The sequence below is a fragment of the Zea mays genome, chromosome 4, assembly GCF_902167145.1.
Source record: "Zea mays cultivar B73 chromosome 4, Zm-B73-REFERENCE-NAM-5.0, whole genome shotgun sequence".
NCBI lineage: Eukaryota > Viridiplantae > Streptophyta > Magnoliopsida > Poales > Poaceae > Zea > Zea mays.
Window position 1 is genome coordinate 158,945,625 of NC_050099.1, and position 19,590 is coordinate 158,965,214.

Below are 19,590 nucleotides of genomic sequence, written 5' to 3' on the forward strand. Positions count from 1 at the left end.
GGTGAGCGCGGGCAGAGAGAAATAGGGAGGGGGAGAGGGAATTGGGGCGCGTTCCGGGTTGCGGACGCCAGAGCGGAGCTCACCGGGGCTAAGGGCGCGGCGGAGCTCCACCGGCGACGAGAAACCGAGCTCGGGACGGCGGGGTTATGGCGGTGGCGCTCTGCGTGCGCGCAGCGAGGGGGAGAGAGAGTCTACTGGGGCGCAAATGGGGGGAGAGGGTGAGGGCGAGTGGGGTTCGGGGCTCAAGTGGCCAGGGGCGAGGTGGGGCGAGTTCCACGCGCGACGTGGGCGCGGGGAAGGCGGGCGCGAGCAGCTCGGCGGCGGTTACGCGAGGAAGACGGGGCTGACAGCCCGGGCCCGCGAGCAGAGAGAGAGCGAGGGAGCGAGCGCGCGCGGGGAAAGCGGGCGCCGACAGGTGGGGCCGGGCGAACAGAGAGAGAAAGGGGCGGGTACGCGGAAGGCGGCCGCGCCGACAGGCCGGGCCCGCTGCGCAGAGAGAGGAGGGGAGGGAGGCGCGCGCGAGAGATGGGCCGGCTGGGCCGAAAGGCCGAGGGGGCGGCTGGGTTGGGCTGCTTTACCTTTTTTCTTTTATTCTGAATTGTTTCTCCCTTTTCTTTTATTTATTCTATTTGATTCAAATTCAAATGGGCCCCAAATTCAAATTAGACCTTTTGAGAATTATGCACCAAACAAAAGTGAAATCTAGGGTTCAACATGATGCAACAATTCATACTCCACTAGGGTTTAACATAATAGACTACAATTACAAGTAAAATAAGCACTTAGTTCCTATTGAAATGAGAGAGAAAAGAATTAGGAAGGGTGAGAAAAGGAAGTAACACCTGAATTTGTGAATATGAGCAAAGAAATTTTATACCCCCAAATTCAGGGTGTTACAAACCTATCCCCCTTAAAAGAATCTCGCCCCGAGATTCAAGGTTGGTCAGCAAAGAGTTCAGGGTATTTGGCCTTCAGGTCATCTTCTCGTTCCCAGGTTGCTTCATCCTCCGAGTGGTGACCCCATCTGACTTTGCACATTCTGATGGTGTTCCTCCGGGTGACTCTGTCTGCAAACGCCAGAATCTGCGTTGGCTTCTCTATGTATGTCAGATCTTCTTGGACTTCCAAGCCCTCCACTGGCAACTGTTCTTCTGGTACTCGCAGACACTTCTTCAATTGCGACACGTGGAACACGTTGTGCACTGCTGACAAACTCTCTGGTAGGTCGAGCTGGTAGGCCACTTCTCCACGCTTGGCTTGAATCTGATATGGTCCGACGTACCGGGGTGCTAACTTGCCTTTAACTCCGAACCTTCTGACTCCCCTGATAGGTGACACCTTCAGATAGACGTAATCTCCCACTTCGAAACTCAGTTCCCTTCTCCTTCTGTCAGCATAGCTTCGCTGTCTTGACTGGGCTGTCTTCAGGTTCTCCCGAACCATTTTGATATTCTCTTCGGCTTCAAGCAAGATGTCGGGGCCAAACACCTGTCTCTCTCCAGGCTGGTCCCAGTGCAGCGGAGTCCTACAACTCCGTCCGTAGAGTGCCTGAAACGGCGACATCTTCAAGCTAGCCTGATAGCTATTGTTGTAGGAGAATTCTGCATAAGGTAACCTTTTGTCCCATCCTGACTTATCTTGCAACGCACAGGCTCTCAACATATCTTCTAAGATCTGGTTAGTTCTTTCAGTCTGGCCGTCTGTCTGCGGGTGATAAGCTGAGCTGAAGTTCAAATGTGTGCCCAAAGCTTCTTGTAGCTGCTGCCAAAAATGAGATGTGAACTGCGTTCCTCGATCTGACACTATCTTCTTCGGCACACCATGAAGGCAGACTATCCGTGACATGTATAACTCAGCTAACGTTGCTCCGGTGTATGTCGTCTTCACAGGTATGAAATGGGCCACCTTTGTTAAGCGGTCCACAACCACCCAGATGGAATCATAACCGGCCCGGGTACGAGGTAGGCCAACTATAAAATCCATCCCGATCTCATCCCACTTCCACTGAGGAATCCGCAATGGCTGCAACAGTCCGGCGGGCCTCTGATGCTCTGCTTTGGTTCTCTGACAGCTATCACAGATGGCGACATATTCTGCGATCTCCCTTTTCATACCATACCACCAAAACCTCCTTTTTAAATCCTGGTACATCTTCTCACTTCCAGGGTGTATGGAGTAGGCTGTCTCATGAGCTTCTTTGAGGATCAGTTCCCGAATAGGTTTGAGGTCGGGAACACACAATCGGTCATTGAACCAGATTACCCCTTCTTCATCCTCTCAAAAGTCTTTGCCTCTTCCTTCTAGGATCAGCTGCCGGATCTTGTTGATGTTTTCATCGTCCTTCTGCCCTTCTTTGATCTCCCGCTCTAGGGTGGGCTCTAATTCCACTGTTACTCCTTGCGTACTGTTCAGGAAACCGAGACTCAGTCTGTCAAACTCCTTGGCTAACTCATACGGCATTGGGTGCGAGGCCAACATATTGACTTGACTTTTCCTGCTCAGAGCATCTGCAACAACATTGGCTTTGCCCGGATGGTAATGTATCTCCAACTCATAGTCTTTGATCAGTTCCAACCATCTTCGCTGCCTCATGTTTAACTCTGACTGGGTGAATATGTATTTCAGACTCTTATGATCTGTGTAGATGTCGCACTTCTGCCCATACAGGTAATGTCTCCAAGTCTTTAAAGCATGAACCACTGCTGCCAATTCCAGATCATGTGTGGGGTAATTCTTCTCATGGATCTTCAGCTGTCGAGACGAGTATGCTACAACTCTCCCTTCTTGCATCAGCACACATCCCAATCCGGTGTACGAGGCATCGCAATACACTGAGAATGACTTGTGGACATCAGGCAGGACTAACACAGGAGCTGTAGTCAATCTATTCTTCAGTTCTTCAAATGCTTCCTGACACTTTTGGGTCCACTTAAACTCAACTTTCTTCGCTAGCAACGCTGTCATTGGTCTAGCAATCTTCGAGAAACCTTCAATGAAACGCCTATAATATCCAGCCATTCCAATGAAGCTCTTGATCCCACGAACATCCTTCGGTGCTTTCCAGTTCAGGATATCTGCTACTTTCTTTGGATCCACTGCCAACCCATCTTGGTTTATGATGTGACCCAGAAATAAGACTTCATGAATCCAGAACTCGCATTTGCCCAGCTTGGCATACAACTGATGCTCTCGAAGCCTTTGCAATACCATCTTCAAATGCTCCACATGATCTTCCTCACTTTGAGAGTATATGAGAATGTCATCGATGAACACTACCACAAACTTGTCCAGATAATCCATGAACACACTGTTCATCAGGTACATAAAGAAGGCTGGCGCATTTGTCAAACCAAAGGACATAACCGTGAACTCATATAGCCCGTACTTGGTGATGAATGCTGTCTTCGGTATATCCGAGGGTCGGATTCTGAGTTGATGGTAACCTGACCTCAGATCTATCTTCGAGAATACGCTGGCACCTCTGAGCTGGTCAAACAGATCTTCTATCCTTGGCAGGGGGTACTTGTTCTTGACAGTGACTTCATTCAAGGCTCTGTAGTCTATGCACATCCTTTTGGTACCATCTTTCTTCTCTACAAACAACACTGGAGCGGCCCAAGGCGAGGTACTTGGCCTGATGTAACCCTTCTCTAGCATCTCATCTATCTGCTTCTTGAGTTCCACCAATTCTGGTCCAGACACTCGATAGGCTCTTTTGGAAATGGGGGCGGTACCAGGGATAAGCTCTATGGCAAATTCGACTTTTCTCTCGGGTGGCATACCCGTTAGCTCCTCGGGAAACACATCCGGAAAGTCCGACACAACCTTGATAGTCTCGAGCGGGTTGGGCTCCTTACTATCAACAGAAATCTGGTGACAGACTCCCTCTTCTGACTTAGGCATCCTTAGCTCGGCCACTACCTCTTCTCCTGACGGGGATTTCAATGTTATGGTCCTCTTGTCACAACTAACATTTGCTTCATACTTCATTAACCAGTTCATCCCTAGAATAACATCTATCCCAGGGGTGCCTATTACTATTAAGTCACTGGGGAATCCTATCCCCCTTATTTCCACCATTATGTTTGAACATATTTTATCTGTTTGCACCTTGCCACCAACCGAATTAATCCTCATGGGTGGCATCATTGCCTCTACTGAGATGTTATGCAATTCTACCCATGTTGCAGTGACAAATGAATGAGTTGCACCAGTATCAAATAGCACTTTCGCGGGATGAGATTCGACTGAGAACATACCTACTGCCACATCTGGTGCATCCTGGATCGCTTCGGCTTCCAAGTGATTCACCTTTCCACGGTTGTACGCTTGGTTACGATTGCCTGCTACCGGCTGCAGTACACCTTGCCTTGCTGGAGCATTGGGGTTGGTCTGCTGCTGCGCCAACTTCTTTGGGCACTGCATCGCCCAGTGGCCTTGATCTCCGCAGTGGAAGCATCCTCTGCCTCCTCCTTGTGCTGGGGCTGCTTGGTTGCTCTGATTCGCTGCTGGGGCAGGAAGGCGAGGTGCCTGGTTGTTCTGCTTCTGATACTGATTACCTCCCTGCTGGCTGTGCTGACGATACTGCTGCTGCTGCTGCGGGTACTGTCTCTGAAACTGCTGCTGATGCGGACGCTGATTCTGATTCTGATATCCCTGTGGGTGACCAGGTCTGCCTTGCTGAGATGAACTGCCTGAGAAACGTGGACGGCTGATGCCTCCGGACTGGGGTCCACTCATCTTGCGCTTCCGATCTTCCATGTCCTTACGCTTCTTCTCAGTCATGACTGCCCTATCGATCAGGTGCTGGAAGGTGGGGAAGGTGTGATTCATCAACTGGTAATGCAGGGGATCCACCAAACCTCTCATGAACCTGTACTGCCTCTTGGCATCAGTGTTGACATCCTCGGGTGCATAACGAGACAGCTGCAGAAACTTGTCTCTGTACTCACTAACAGACATGGGTCCCTGCTTCAGAGCCAGAAACTCCTCCTTCTTCACGATCATTAGTCCCTCGGGCACATGGTACCGACGGAAACTCTCGCTGAATTCCTCCCAAGTGATGGCTTCGGGGTCAGCATGGGTGGCGAGGTAGGACTCCCACCAGGACTGGGCTGCTCCCCTCAGCTGGCGGGGACCATACAGAACCTTCTCCCTGTCGTCGCATTGGGCGGTGCGCAGCTCCCTTTCCACTGCGCGCAACCAGTCTTCTGCATCCATGGGGTCAGCAGAATGGGCGAAGGTAGGAGGGTGTCCTCTCATGAACTCACCACGCTTATCTCGTGGCATCTGGGGCATCTGCACTTGCAACTGGGGTTGGGGCTGCTGTTGAGCCTGCTGCATGGCTGCCAGAGTCTGTCCAATGGCCTGCACTACCTGGGTCTGCATCAAGAACATCTGCTCCACTGACATCGGGGGTGGTGGGGGAGGCTGCCTCTGATTTTCCTCCTGCTGGTCATGCTGCTCCAGCTGAGCACGCCTGTTGCATCGGCGCCTGTTGTCAGACATCTATGGAAGACATTCATACATCAGCATTGATCTTACAACCCTTCAGCATAAGAAAAGAGAATACAGAATTCTTCATGACACTGAGCGAACAAACAGGCCTCACTGATCCTCATTCATGATTCAACACAGCTTCTCAGATAAGAAAGGAAAGTAAGAGTAAATGGCTTCCCAACTAAACAACTGACTTCATTAATATTACTAGCTAAGCCAAACTGCAGGGGAAACCCACATGTTGGCTACAGTCATTACAAAGATCCAAATCCAGTACAAGTTCATCATAACAAGCATGCAAGCGACTGATAAGCAAACTAAACTAAATGGAAGCAACTGATAAGCAAACTAAACTGACTACCTAAGACTGAGACATCTGACTTAGAATTATTACAAACTTCGACGCTAACGACCTAAGGATCCAAATCTATCCTGGTCTTACAGACAGGGGAACCATAAGTGTGGTGACCACGTGGCGGCGAGCGGTATGGGTGCTGAGTCCCAACAGGTGCGGGAGAACCACCCTCCTGGTGATGGCGCTCTGCCAACTCAGCACGCAACTCCGCAATCTCCGTTCGAGCCCTGCTTAGCTCGTCCAGAGAGTGATCCAGCTCCGTGTTAAGCACTGCGACTAGGTTGACTGTGCTGCTCAACCTAGGGTTAGCCTCACCAACAGGTGAAACAACCACACTCTTTGTGCTGCCAGTAGGGCGGCGGGGGTAGTACCGAAGGTTAAGACCGTCGGCCACGCCACCGAACAAAGAACAGTACTGAGAGAGTGCACGTCGTGCTGCATCCTGCATAGCCGCCTCTGCAGTGTCCCTCTCGGAGATGGAATAGTGCTCCGAAACAGCCTCCGCACCCCGGAGGTCATCCTCCGGACGGCGAACTAGGCAGGTAGCCTCACAGCGGTCCGGGTACCTCCCGCGACTGTGCTGGTAGACCACACAACGATACTCGATCGACCAGGTGTGCCGGTCGAAAGCCTGGCGCAGCAAGGTGTCGAGTGTGTCGTGGAAGTGACAACCACGAGCGGCGTCACGGGTGATGGGTCGGGCGACCCATCCTTCCGCCTCCTGCGGCTCAGAAGACTCCGTGCTGTGGGCTGAGTCGTCGTCGTCGGGGTCTCCTCCAGTAGCTCCTCCAACAGCCGGGACGTCCCGCGGTGGAACAAGGGGCGCCTCCAGCTGGGCAACAGAGGAACGGGGCCTCACGGTCTCCACCTCCTGCTGGGGTGAGGAGGAAGAGCCCTGCTGCTCTCCGTGCTGGCGCCGGCGTTCCTGCTCCTCACGCAGGCGGTGGTGCAGCCTCTCCAGGTGACTCGACTGACCGAACACGGTGCGGTGCAGAGGACGCTCCGCAAGTCGAGACGGCAGGAAAGGAATCACCGACTTACGTGCAGTGTGTCTAAGACGAGCCATCTACAAAAGACACCGTAAGCATAAGAGTAAGAGCAGAACTAATATGACAAGTGAATAAACCAAAGATAGAATAAGATAAAAATTTTTAACAAGGTATAGTATAGATAGATAGTAAAACATAGGGTTGGTCGAGGTGACCGACTTTTGAAGTAACAACAGAGGTCAAGGTGAGAGGGAAGGTCAATAGTCCTTAGTACGACCAGTGCTACTCTAGGTCAGCGGTCCTACAGTCAGCATGGGCTTTGATACCACTTATGTCACACCCGGTTTTGGAAGGCAAACCGAATGCGAACTATGTACGTGCCAGGATCAGAACTCACGTACACAGCGATTACATAAATGAACATCATCACACAATGCTCGAATAATAATATAAAAGGGTACTTATTACATCATAGAGTCATAGACATCCACATAGTCATTGTCTTAACAGGTAAATCAAAGTACTAGCGAAACGCAGTAAAGATAAGGCCTTCACAGGCAGCTGACTGGGGGTTGCTGCCAACCCACACCTAGAATTCATCGTAGTCTTGAAACTCCTGGAAGTCTCCTTCCACGGCTTCGCCTTCTCCTGAGCAGTGGTTACAATGCGGACAACCTGGTGTTTTGTGGTAAAGCAAGGATGAGTACACATCAACGTACTCAGCAAATGTCCCGTTTGGCTGAAGTGGACTAGCTTTATGTGGGGTTAGGCTCAAGCAGTTGCTTTTAGTTGGTCAGGTATTTATCATTAGTAGAAGCCAGATTTTAGCATTAACCAATCCCGTAAACCATTTCCTCATCGAGGAACATCATCATCATAGTCGAACCAAAACCATATCATAACCATTGTATCTCGAACCATCTGTATCTCTAATCAAAGAGGATCCCAAGGCTGCTCTTAACCGTGAGCACGGCTGATATACCAGTTTCACTACCCTCTGCAGAGGTTGCACACTTTACCCATGAGTCATGATTCCCTTTCTACCCGGGGAGAGCTAATCCCCATTGACCACTACCTAGGTGGTCCGGCAGGGCATCACTACGTAGCCTTTACAAAGATTCCCTAGAGATCGTAGCTGCCCGTTAGGTTTCTCCAGTTTGATAAACACAGTACCCCTCCCCACAGGAGAGTGACTAACAAAGAGCAAAACGAAAGAACCTCGGCACTCAGCCTCGGCAGAGCAAGCACTGTGCCTGGACCCCATTGACGGCACGACGGCTAAGCAACTACACCTCTAGTTCATCCAATTAATCAGCTAAGGGCATCCCATTTCACCCTCATGGTTGCACTGTTATCCCGGGTGGTCTCTCAACGAACCAGTCCTTACGGAGAGGTACTCAGGAAACAGCCTGAGCCCCCTAGAATATCACAAGATCATCAACATCAACAGGATAATAGTATCATAAATAGCCACATCATGTTCATTAATTATGTTAAAGCAGTAGCAAAGTGCTAACCATAATAACCCAAAAGGTCATCAAGGATAAAGTAAAGTGCAAAGCTAGTCAATCCTTAGGTTTCAGGAAAGTAATGCGGGGTAGTAAGTTATAAATGAATAGGACATAATGGGACAGAGGACACTTGCCTTCACCAAACTGCTGATCAGGGACTTCCTCTGCAACTGCCTCGGGAAACACAAACTGCTCGGTGTCTACGCAAAGCAATCATTCACACTATGCACTTGGGAAAATAACAAACAAAAACAATATACCAAACATATGCAGCAGAGAGGGGTCACAAGTTCATAGTTGAAAAGGGATAGGCACTCTAGTGTTCCCTAAGTCTGGGGTAAAGGATTACACAAAGTGATTCACTATCCACTAATCAGGTCTAAGTTAGTGGTGGGATTAAATAATTATCTGGTTTAAGTTCCTAAACTTAAGTGTTTAAGTCCATAAACTTAAGTAATCCAACTATTATTAAAGTCTACTCATTTCCAATTATCTTAAATAAGGTTTCAATAGTCTTAATCCTATCCTAGTGATTAGCTATTAATTAATACATGGAAACAGCAGGGAAACATTGCATAAACAGATAGATAATAATATTATGAACATTTTGCAATTTGAAGCACCTAATTTGGAGTTCATATGACAAAGTTATGAATTTTACAAGTTTAGGGGTTAAAATTATACCCTAAGGACTTATTTTTAATTAAATAAAAGGGCCAGGGACTTAACTGCGAGAAACCAGGGACGGCGGGTTCAAATTCCAGAAAACCGGGGGTCTCTTTAAGAAAAAGCGCGGGCGAAGGGGTATCGAGCGCCTACAGCCGTCAGATCTAAAGCGAACGGCCAGGATTAGATCCTGCGGGCGGGCGCGCGAGCGCGCGGCGGCGGGAGCGGCTGACAGGCGGGGCCGGGCGGACAGCGCGGGCGCGCGGGCGACTGGCAAGCGGGGCCGGGCGGACAGAGCGAGCGCGCGGGCGGGCTGACAGGCTGGGCCCAAACGGCAGAGAGACGGGGTGAGGGGGAAGCGGGCCTGGGCCGCTGGATCTCCGGCGGACGGCCAGGATTGGGCTTGGCCAAATTAAAACGAGGCCGCCCGATCTGGGATGGACGGTGGGGATCGGGTGGCCGGCCTGGGCTTCCCCTACGGCTAGCTGGGGCGGCGGCGCTCGTCCCCGCGGCGGAGGGCTCGCCGGAGACGAGGGGCACGGGCGACTGGCGGGGCCCTGGGGTCATCCGAGTGGTCGGGGAGGTCGGGGAGGGCGCGGGGAGTTCTCCGGTAGGGTCTGGGTCGGGGCAGAGGCACCGGAGGGGGGCGATTCACGGCGGGGCGGCTCGGCGGCGGGGTTTCTCTACTCCGGCGAGCAATCACACGCAACAGAGAGCAAGACAAAGGGCAATAGGGGCGGGAGAGGTCCGTTACCTCAAGGCGGGCTCCGGGGACTCCTCGGCGGCGACGGGGACGCGACGGAGACCCGGGTCGACGGTGGCGGCTGCACGGCGAACGACGGGTGAGCGCGGGCAGAGAGAAATAGGGAGGGGGAGAGGGAATTGGGGCGCGTTCCGGGTTGCGGACGCCAGAGCGGAGCTCACCGGGGCTAAGGGCGCGGCGGAGCTCCACCGGCGACGAGAAACCGAGCTCGGGACGGCGGGGTTATGGCGGTGGCGCTCTGCGTGCGCGCAGCGAGGGGGAGAGAGAGTCTACTGGGGCGCAAATGGGGGGAGAGGGTGAGGGCGAGTGGGGTTCGGGGCTCAAGTGGCCAGGGGCGAGGTGGGGCGAGTTCCACGCGCGACGTGGGCGCGGGGAAGGCGGGCGCGAGCAGCTCGGCGGCGGTTACGCGAGGAAGACGGGGCTGACAGCCCGGGCCCGCGAGCAGAGAGAGAGCGAGGGAGCGAGCGCGCGCGGGGAAAGCGGGCGCCGACAGGTGGGGCCGGGCGAACAGAGAGAGAAAGGGGCGGGTACGCGGAAGGCGGCCGCGCCGACAGGCCGGGCCCGCTGCGCAGAGAGAGGAGGGGAGGGAGGCGCGCGCGAGAGATGGGCCGGCTGGGCCGAAAGGCCGAGGGGGCGGCTGGGTTGGGCTGCTTTACCTTTTTTCTTTTATTCTGAATTGTTTCTCCCTTTTCTTTTATTTATTCTATTTGATTCAAATTCAAATGGGCCCCAAATTCAAATTAGACCTTTTGAGAATTATGCACCAAACAAAAGTGAAATCTAGGGTTCAACATGATGCAACAATTCATACTCCACTAGGGTTTAACATAATAGACTACAATTACAAGTAAAATAAGCACTTAGTTCCTATTGAAATGAGAGAGAAAAGAATTAGGAAGGGTGAGAAAAGGAAGTAACACCTGAATTTGTGAATATGAGCAAAGAAATTTTATACCCCCAAATTCAGGGTGTTACAACAGTCCCAGAAACAAGGTGGGTTCAGTACTTCAATCCTTTTTTGTTCCTTAGGACAAAACTATAATGTTTCTACTTGAGCATAGGAAGTATGTGTATATCATGTTTTTCTAGCTGTGGTTTTATATAATTAGGCTTAAGCTAATAGTGGCATGTGGGGATGTATTTTATTCTTTATTGGAACATGGTGGGTTTTCTGCGGCGCTAATGTTTTCCTTTGGTTTGATAGCTACAAATTTTAATACCTAATCCTTGGTGCTCTGCATGAGTTGCATTCAAGCTAAGAAAGGCGTAGCTGCTGCCTAGGTTCCCCGTCCACCGTCCAACGCTTGCAGCTGCATCCCTCTGCCAGCCAAGCGGTGGTGGGTTTAGGGTTTAGGGTTCCTATATGACTGGGATGGAGCACGGGCCGATGTGGCTGCCTGCTTTACCGGATCTGCTCACCTATGTGACTATGTGAGCATGCAGGTGTGGGTTGAGCCGTCGGCGACCAAGGACATGATGGACAAGGTGGAGCAGGTACGACAACGGAGGAAGGCCGAGAAGTCCCTGCTCAGCTTGCAACGAAGGTTGGCTACGACAAGCGCAGAAGAATTGGAGAATAGTGGCTGTCAGAAGACATATGCGAGCCCTCGAAAAAGTGGTGAGGCATCATTTGCTAATGCATCCATGATGGATATGTAGAAGGTGATATGTCCAGCATATAGATGCCCCTCTTAGTGGTTCCTGCATTTTTTCTCTCCAATACTAACACGCCTGGTTTTGTGAAAACAGATTATTACGAAATTAACAACTCAATGTAGTGAGAAGGCTTTTGAGTTAGAGGCAATATTCTTCTTGAACTTGTACTGTGATTCCATGAAACTCAAATATATTGAAATAGTGTTATTAACAATTGTTTGTGTTTTTTTGGACAGTTAAAGTTAGTTGATAATCGTGTCCTCCAGGAGCAGCTACTATAGAAGGTCCTTTCTCTCTATTTTTATTTTCAATTTAAATTGTTCAATATGACAAAAGTTTGGTCTAAAAAATCATGCTAATTGCAGAATGTGAAAATCAACGATTTACAAGAAAAAATCACGTTGAACAACAACTCTCAACAAAAGTGGATATATCCTCTGAGAAGGAAGTTGATTGTGCACAACAGGAGACTATTGATTTGAAATCTAAACTTCAGTCCAAGGTTCTTTTACTGATAATGTTCTTTGACTTTGTGTATTTGAGCCCCTTGCGCAGTACATATTCTTCATCATACAATATTCATGGTTTGGTTACTGACCTTTCACCAATTTTTCTGATGCATCCTTCCTGTAATTCTACTTGATAGAAATAGTATGCATGTTCATTATGGCTATATGCAAACTACTTGTGTTTTATGCTTTCCTTGTTGACATTTAAGCCAACCAACTTTGATGATGTACTTTGGCAGGAAGCTAAAATTGAAAAGATGAAATATGAGCATCTGACGAGGGAGGCTGCTTTGACCGAGAATGAGCTTCTTGAAGAGGAGTACAAGAAAAAGTTAGACGAGGCAAATAAGGAACTATCTCTGGAGAATGATCTAGCAGGCATGTGAGTTCTTGTTGCTAAGTTGAAAAGAGGGGTTTTATCTGATTTGAGTGTTGATGATGGAACTAAAGTGTAAGGGCGTAGCGATCGCAACACTGTTGTCTCATAATTGGTGTTAATGAAAAATAACATGGTGCTGCACGGAATCTCTACTTTATCTTGTAAGAAGGATTGTTATGTCGGCATAATTTGATTTGCATGTATAATGTCTTCATGCTTTACTTGCCCTTTTGTGAAATGCGGCGATCGGTTATGGCAGCCTTTTTTCTGTATCTGTTCTGCGGTAGAATGATTGGAGTAGATTATCAGTATGGTGCTGATTTTATATAAATAATAATAATTGTTGCTACTTTATGGTCAAATTAGTAGGATAATAATTCAGTCCCCGGAACAAAATGTATTGATATGACTGATCAATGGAAAGGGGATGTGAATTAAAGATTATAGAAGTCTTAGCAAAAAAATTAAGGAGAATTGGATGCCATGTATGTCTGGATGCAAAAAATGATCACTTTCTGCTTCGTGATCGCTTGTGCCATGGTGGTGCAGCGCATTTGCGCCTAGAAGAAGCAGGTGACGGCGAAGGCGCTGCAGGGTAGCGATGGTTATGTGCCTTGTTTTCACAATTGTTGCCGTTGCAACGCACGGGCACCGTACTAGTCTTCTTTATTTCTAGTAGCATTCTCTAAATTTCATCCTCTATATCCCATCCTCTATAACAAATTTTTTTTCAAATAAACCTATACTATTAAACAAAAGGCTTAACATCAGTACGCGACTACTCTTGCTTTTTAAGCAGGACATCCAGAGCAGGGTTGCTGCACGCTGGTTTGAGCATAACGATCGAACACACACTAGGTCTGTTGCACGATTGGCTTGTTCAAGTCACGTCCACGTTCCATACCAGTACTCCGTCGTGGCTGCACGTAGCTCGTGTGGTCGGTGACTTGTCGAAGTGAACGGCCGTGGAGAAGATGGCCGGCCGGCGAGTGGCAGACAAAACTCGAAAATGGTGTAGCGATTTGATGAGGAACAGTGTGCCGCTGCATCTATTGGTGTATTGGTGGACCATTGGTGCATCTATTGAAAAATTGAGAAAAGAATGAAGGACTGCCACACGCGCGCCGCCGTTGTCGGGCGGGCCGTGGTCGTGGTTCATGGTTCGTGGTAGATAGGAAAATATTCCTTCCTAACGACCGTCATGATTCTTATGGCGAGTAAAGGACGTCGATTTCTGGCTATAATTGCTATTAGTTTCTGACTCTTATGGCGGTCGTTCCTGTCCGTTCCCCTCACTCTGCATGTATATAAATACGGAGGAGGTGGACACTCTTCTGGTTACGCGAGCAGTCTCTCAAACGCGTTGCACTCAGCCCATTCCCGCCCCACCTTCTGCGAGCACACAGAGAGTGGTAGAGCAGGCCTCCGAAATCGTCGTCCGCAGAGGTACACTTGCACGGGTGTACGGGCGATCATGTTTTTGGGGAGCGTACTCGCGACTGCTCGCTTCATCCGCTCCGGTTCTTCGTCGTCGGCGCCGTTTGAGGGACTGCACTACGTACATCTGCCTGCATCGAGTGCGTACGACTACATCGAACATACGTACGAGACATTCTCGTGTGGATGGAGCCACTGGTACCTTGAGCATCGGTCCCTCCACAGAGTACATTATGTTCTTCGTATTTGTGCATATGTTTACTGTTGTTTACTGCTTATACGAATAGTCATACACACATGCACATACATATCATCACATACATCACACTTGTTTTCAGACTTAAATTAAAACTGATAAATACCTCGTTTTCTAACAACCACCACCACCGCCCCGAGTACGTGAGCCAGACAGTGTCTAAAGTAAATCCTGCCGATGACCTTTTTTTATATGGTGTGAATGAATGCAGCCGAGCCAATCATTTGAACTGCTTTGGCTGGCCTGGCCATATCCAAAATTCCAAACACCATGGTCCCATGGTTCCACCAGACCACCACTTCCACCACCACGAATTATTTTTTTTCTAAAAAAAAACGGCAGTGGCTTGGATGGTGACGTGGCGGACGCAAGGCGACGGAACGGACCCTCCACGGCCACGGCAGGCTGACGTCTGACGACGACGGCGCGGTAGCTGGTGGCGCCGCCCAGCGCACATCAGTCGGCACATGCAGATGCAGGCGCGACGGCCGCGGCCCGGTGGGGTACGTACGTGTGTGGCGCGCGTGGCACGGGCGGCGGGCGTGACGCGGCCTGCGCTGCTGCAGCCCCGCGCGGTCAGCTTCTGCGGCACTACTACTGCGCTTCTCCCTACGGCCGGCCTGGTCTCGTGCAGCTCTGCATTTCGAAAGCCATACGCTCCTAATAGTACTTTCTATCTCGTCTTGCTAATCTATATACCTGACTTGTAGGGATTGATGGCCAAAGTCCAAACAAACAAACAAACAAAAAAAGGTTGAACATGAATTTATATTTGCGCTCGGACAGTGTTCGATCATTGGTTATATGGACATCACCCATCTCTTCTTTTTGTTTTATCATGCATCACCACCAGACCTTTACAGCTAGACAGCAACATTCTTGCGTGTTAGAGTTGCTTCCATAGCTGGAAGGAGGATTTGTTAACGCTGAAGCGTACTAGACTACTAAGCGGTAGGGAAATGACAAACAGACCGTTCGACTGCTCTAAAGTTGAAGCTCCTATCTGGAGATAAAATACTGTAAAACCCGCGGTCGTAACAGGATTAAAAGCCACAGTAAACCGCAGCGAATATTTGTTTGGCTTTAATTCATACCACCTTCTACTATTTCTACAGTGTTTTGTCTCTATAAATTATAACTACACCAGAATAACTGGCTTTAATAAAAAACATACTAGCAGTTGACGGAAGGGCTGCGCTTTGACGTGGTAGTTCGATATCAACAAACATGTTTCCCTTCAATGCCTTCTCAATCATCATCGTTCATCAGAGAGGAGTGTAAAGATTCCCCGCTACTACCTGTATACTGGGGTGAAATCTATCTGCACGATTCCAGGCCCATTGATTGGAACGCAATCAATGATAGCGTCTGCTGCTGCTGCTGGCCTTTTCAGTTACTTGATTTTTTTTTATTATTAGTTTTTTGGTATAAAAGAAGAGGAGAGTAGCAAGTACCCTGTTTTGCCGCTTTGCCGCAGAAACGTTTTACCCTCTGGCTCGACTGCTTGCTTGCCTTTCACCGGCGTCACCAACCGGGACGGGTCTCCAGGTTTTGGTTCACCATGCCAAAAGAGGAGGACGGCGATCCGTTAGAGCTTATTCGGTTAGCTCTCAATACACATGGATTAAGTGAGGTTGAATGTGTTTAAATCTCAAGTAAGTCAAAGTTTTTTAATTTTTTTTTCAATTCCATCCAATTCATGTATATTGTGAATAACCCGAACAAGGTCTTAAAAGAAATTCGGTATATGGGCTCTCGTCATTCGCTCCACTGAAGATAATATTTTTTAGAACACTTGCCAGAATTCGTTTGCGGGTCTAGTGTAGAAAGCTAGGGCGTGTTTAGTTGTAACCATGGAACAGGACGAAATGAGATGACCTTCAGGTAAGGTTGTTTGGTTCAGGGTCAAGGGTTAGGCTATCTCAAGCAACGGACGCTAAAACGTCCGGTATGTTAAATTTAGTGTCCGTAAGGCGTCCAACAACGCTCGCTATCGCGTCCGCTAAGACAGTGTTCGTCTATGCCAGCCGCTGGTGGTTCACTGTGTGTCCTCTATCCACGCAGCGGCACACTGTTCCTCGTCGAATCGCTACACCGTTTCCGAGTTTTGACTGCCACTCGCCGGCCGGCCATCTTCTCCACGGTCATTCACTTCGCCAAGTCACCGACCACACGAGCTACGCGCAGCCACGACGGAGCACTGGTATGGAACGCGGTCGCGACTTGAACAAGCCAATCGTGCAACAGACCTAGTGTGACAACTAGTAGTGGAGGCGATGCTAGAGAGGACGCGTATAGAAGGTGTTTGATCGTTATGCTCAAATCAGCGTGCAGCAACCCTGCTCTGGATGTCCTGCTTAAAAAGCAAGAGTAGCCATGTACTGATGTTAAGCCCTTTGTTTAATAGTATAGGTTTATTTGAAAAAATATTTTGTTATAGATTATGTGATATAGAGGATGAAATTTAGAAAACACTGCTAGATATAAAGAAGATATAGATGACAGAATCTTTTAGATGGTGTTGTAAAGGACAAAGAATATTTTTTTAGTGAGTAAAGTTTAGAGGACGTTGCTAGAGACCGCCTTAGGACAAGTATTGTCTCCAATCTTTTAAAACGAAAGCAGCGCACTTTCGCCGCTGAGGAGAGCATCCACGTCACCATGATATCTATATACCGTTGATCTGTTCTTTGATATAATGTCATCCGTCAGATAACATCCATATAGCAAGGGTCCCTCCAGAAATCTCCAGAAACTGAAACGTGGCAAATGCTAAAAGGGTCTAAAGCTATATAAAAAAGAAGGTGCGTGCGCATGTCGGCCAGAGTGGAACCCACATAAGGAAGATAAAGGTAAGAAAAAAAGTAGAAATAGAGAAAGAAGAGGAAGAGTCACAACAAAGAAGAGGAAGAGTCACAACAGCGCACATATATAAAAAAGGAAAGTGACCGCTCAGACGTATAGCTAACCCAGACCCAGCTTGAGGAAGAAAAAAGTGAAAAAAAGAAGAGGAATAGTCACAATCAGATCATCAAAGACAAAAAAGGTATGAATCAAAGCTTTAGCAAAACATTTGCATGTAGATTTTCCATTACCTTCTGTGTTTTTATTATGAACAAAAGCCAGTACAATAACAAAGTTGGTTTCAATTTGAAATAGATAAATATATTCATGTGACATTCATCACCTACTCATTTCTAATTTTTTATCAATGAAAGACAAAACACCTCCATATCATTGCCTTTTTCTTCTCGAGATGTATCTCCGCATTCCCTTTGCTAGTATAGAGACAACAATGACTAGACCCAACCTTTTTTTTGAAGTGGCTTAGCATTAATCTTCTCCATTTCATGGATGGATTTGGAGTAGTTAAGAGACTTCTTATTCGATCAGCTTGACCGGTTTCCTTTCCATCTAGCACACCCTTCTTCATGTTCACTGTTTCTGTCCATTTCCCATCTTCCATGTAAAAACAGACTTAGCAGCTCATCTCCCTTGTCGCTAAACATGTTTGTGGCAAGAGAATGAAGTACCTTTTGTGGTCGATCATCATAGTTATACTGTACGAAGTTTGCTTCAAGCTCAAGATTAGATTCAACAATCTCTTCATCAAGCTTATGTGGCTCAAGAGTGATATCCCTTATATATCGTCATCAATATCATCAATTGAATATCTTTGCAGCATGAAATTGTGTCTTAATAGTGAAAGACTGAAGAAAATGCCTTTAACTCTAAAAAAGATAGATAATGAGGAAAATCAATATGACAATAGCTCTTAAAAGTGACCTTTAATCAATAATGGCAGACTATGAGAAAGTATAAAAATAAAAGTTGGAACGAAAGCATCAAATTTTTAAACAAGAAGTAGAATATTGGGTGCAATCCAACCAATGTATAACGAATATTTGCATATAGCCTACATAATCTAAATGACGAGATAAGCTTGATGTTGTAGAGCGGGGTACCTTATGAATGACGAGATAATCCTTGATGTTGTAGAGCGAGGTACCTGGGCTCTACATATGCTCAAATATGTACCCTCTCTTCTATTTCAAAACACCTCTCACTACAGGAAACGCCTAAATTTTCGTGGACCAAAAACCCACGAAAATAAGCCTAAACCGACGAAAATAGAATATTTTCGTCGGCAGGCCGACGAAAATAGCCGCCGAAAATAAATTCGACGAAATTAGGCAACTATTTTCGTCGGTCCCGACGAAAATATTCTATTTTCGTCGGCTTTCCCAATGCCGACGAAAATAGTGAGTGGACCAACAATTTTCGTCGGCCTCTGCGGTGGCCGACGAAAATAAGTTCCTAGGCTATTTTCGTCGGCCACCACTGAGGCCGACGAAAATAGCCTGGGAACTTATTTTCGTCGGCCACCACAGAGGCCGACGAAAATTGATGTTTCCCCCCCAAAACAGAATTTTCTGCACCTATTAATAATTCACAGCAAAATAAACATTATCACAATTAACATATACACATTCACAAGCAAAATACATAATTCACAAAACACATTCACATAATTCACAAAACACATTCCATAGTCCATTCAAATAAGTCCAGTCCAGAGTCCATAAATAGTCCATAAGTCCATAAACAGTCCATAGTACACACTCACTACTAACTACTCACTCCTCACTCCGGCGGGCTGTGGGAGTTTTGGCCACTCCCTCCTCCGCCACCAGGAAGGTGGCCACTCCCTCCAGCACCATGGACGAGGAAGTCTTGGACGTTGACACCACCCTCCGATCCATGAGCATGTGACGCTGAACCCTGCAATTCATCAATCATTCAAATAAGGCTATATTTTGCTATCCCTATACCTATAAATTGTTGTGTTTGGTCAATATTTGCATAAAACTAAACATGGAACGTTACCTGTGATCCATGGTGAGGAGGAGGCTGTGCATGCATCCACGGGTACTGTTGTGCTGGCCACCCCAGTGGTGGTGGCACCCACCCCGTCGGTGGCGGTGCCATCCACGCTTGAAATGGCTGAGAGCCTGCCGGTGGCTGGGAGACCGGTGGCACCCATCCCGGGACTTGCTGCGATCCTTGGGGTGGTGGAGGCGTCCAAGTGCCTGGAGGTGCCTGCGTCCACCCAACACCGGTCCACTGTGGCTGCGACGCTGGAGCTTGTCCTGGCCACTGTCCCCATCCTTGAGCCTGCGAGCCATTTTTGATAATAAAGAAAGAGTTGCTATGGAATTGAAGTGTTCAGATAGTGTTACCTGCGGAGGGCGAAAAGCGGGCAAGTTCATATCAGGGCCGAGTCGAGTAGTCATTTCCTGCAAATGGATGCAACGTTAGAATCGCAACATTATACTTTGAATTCAAAGACGACACGTGATGAGATAGACGAATTACCTGAAAATAAGAAGCCATATATTGCGTCAGCTGCCCAACCTGCTCCTGCGCTGCTCGAGCCTGCTCCTGTGCTGCTCGAGCCTGCTCATGTGCTGCCCGAGTCTCCTCCTCCAGCTGAGCCTCTCGAGCAGACCTGGGGGAGCGAGAACTCCCTCCCGAAGACGATGTCTTCCCTTGACCTATAGTCCTGTTGT

General features: G+C 48.4%; 1 long non-coding RNA gene across 1 annotated transcript; it reads right to left on the reverse strand.

Annotated features, from left to right (window-relative positions):
* Positions 1–15,472: 15,472 nt before the first annotated feature.
* LOC109946052 (uncharacterized) lies at positions 15,473–18,091 on the reverse strand. The gene is made up of 3 exons (XR_002269191.2): positions 17,986–18,091; positions 17,554–17,751; positions 15,473–17,479 (listed from the first exon to the last, which is right to left on the reverse strand). It is a non-coding gene; the product is annotated as an uncharacterized lncRNA (long non-coding RNA).
* Positions 18,092–19,590: the final 1,499 nt, after the last annotated feature.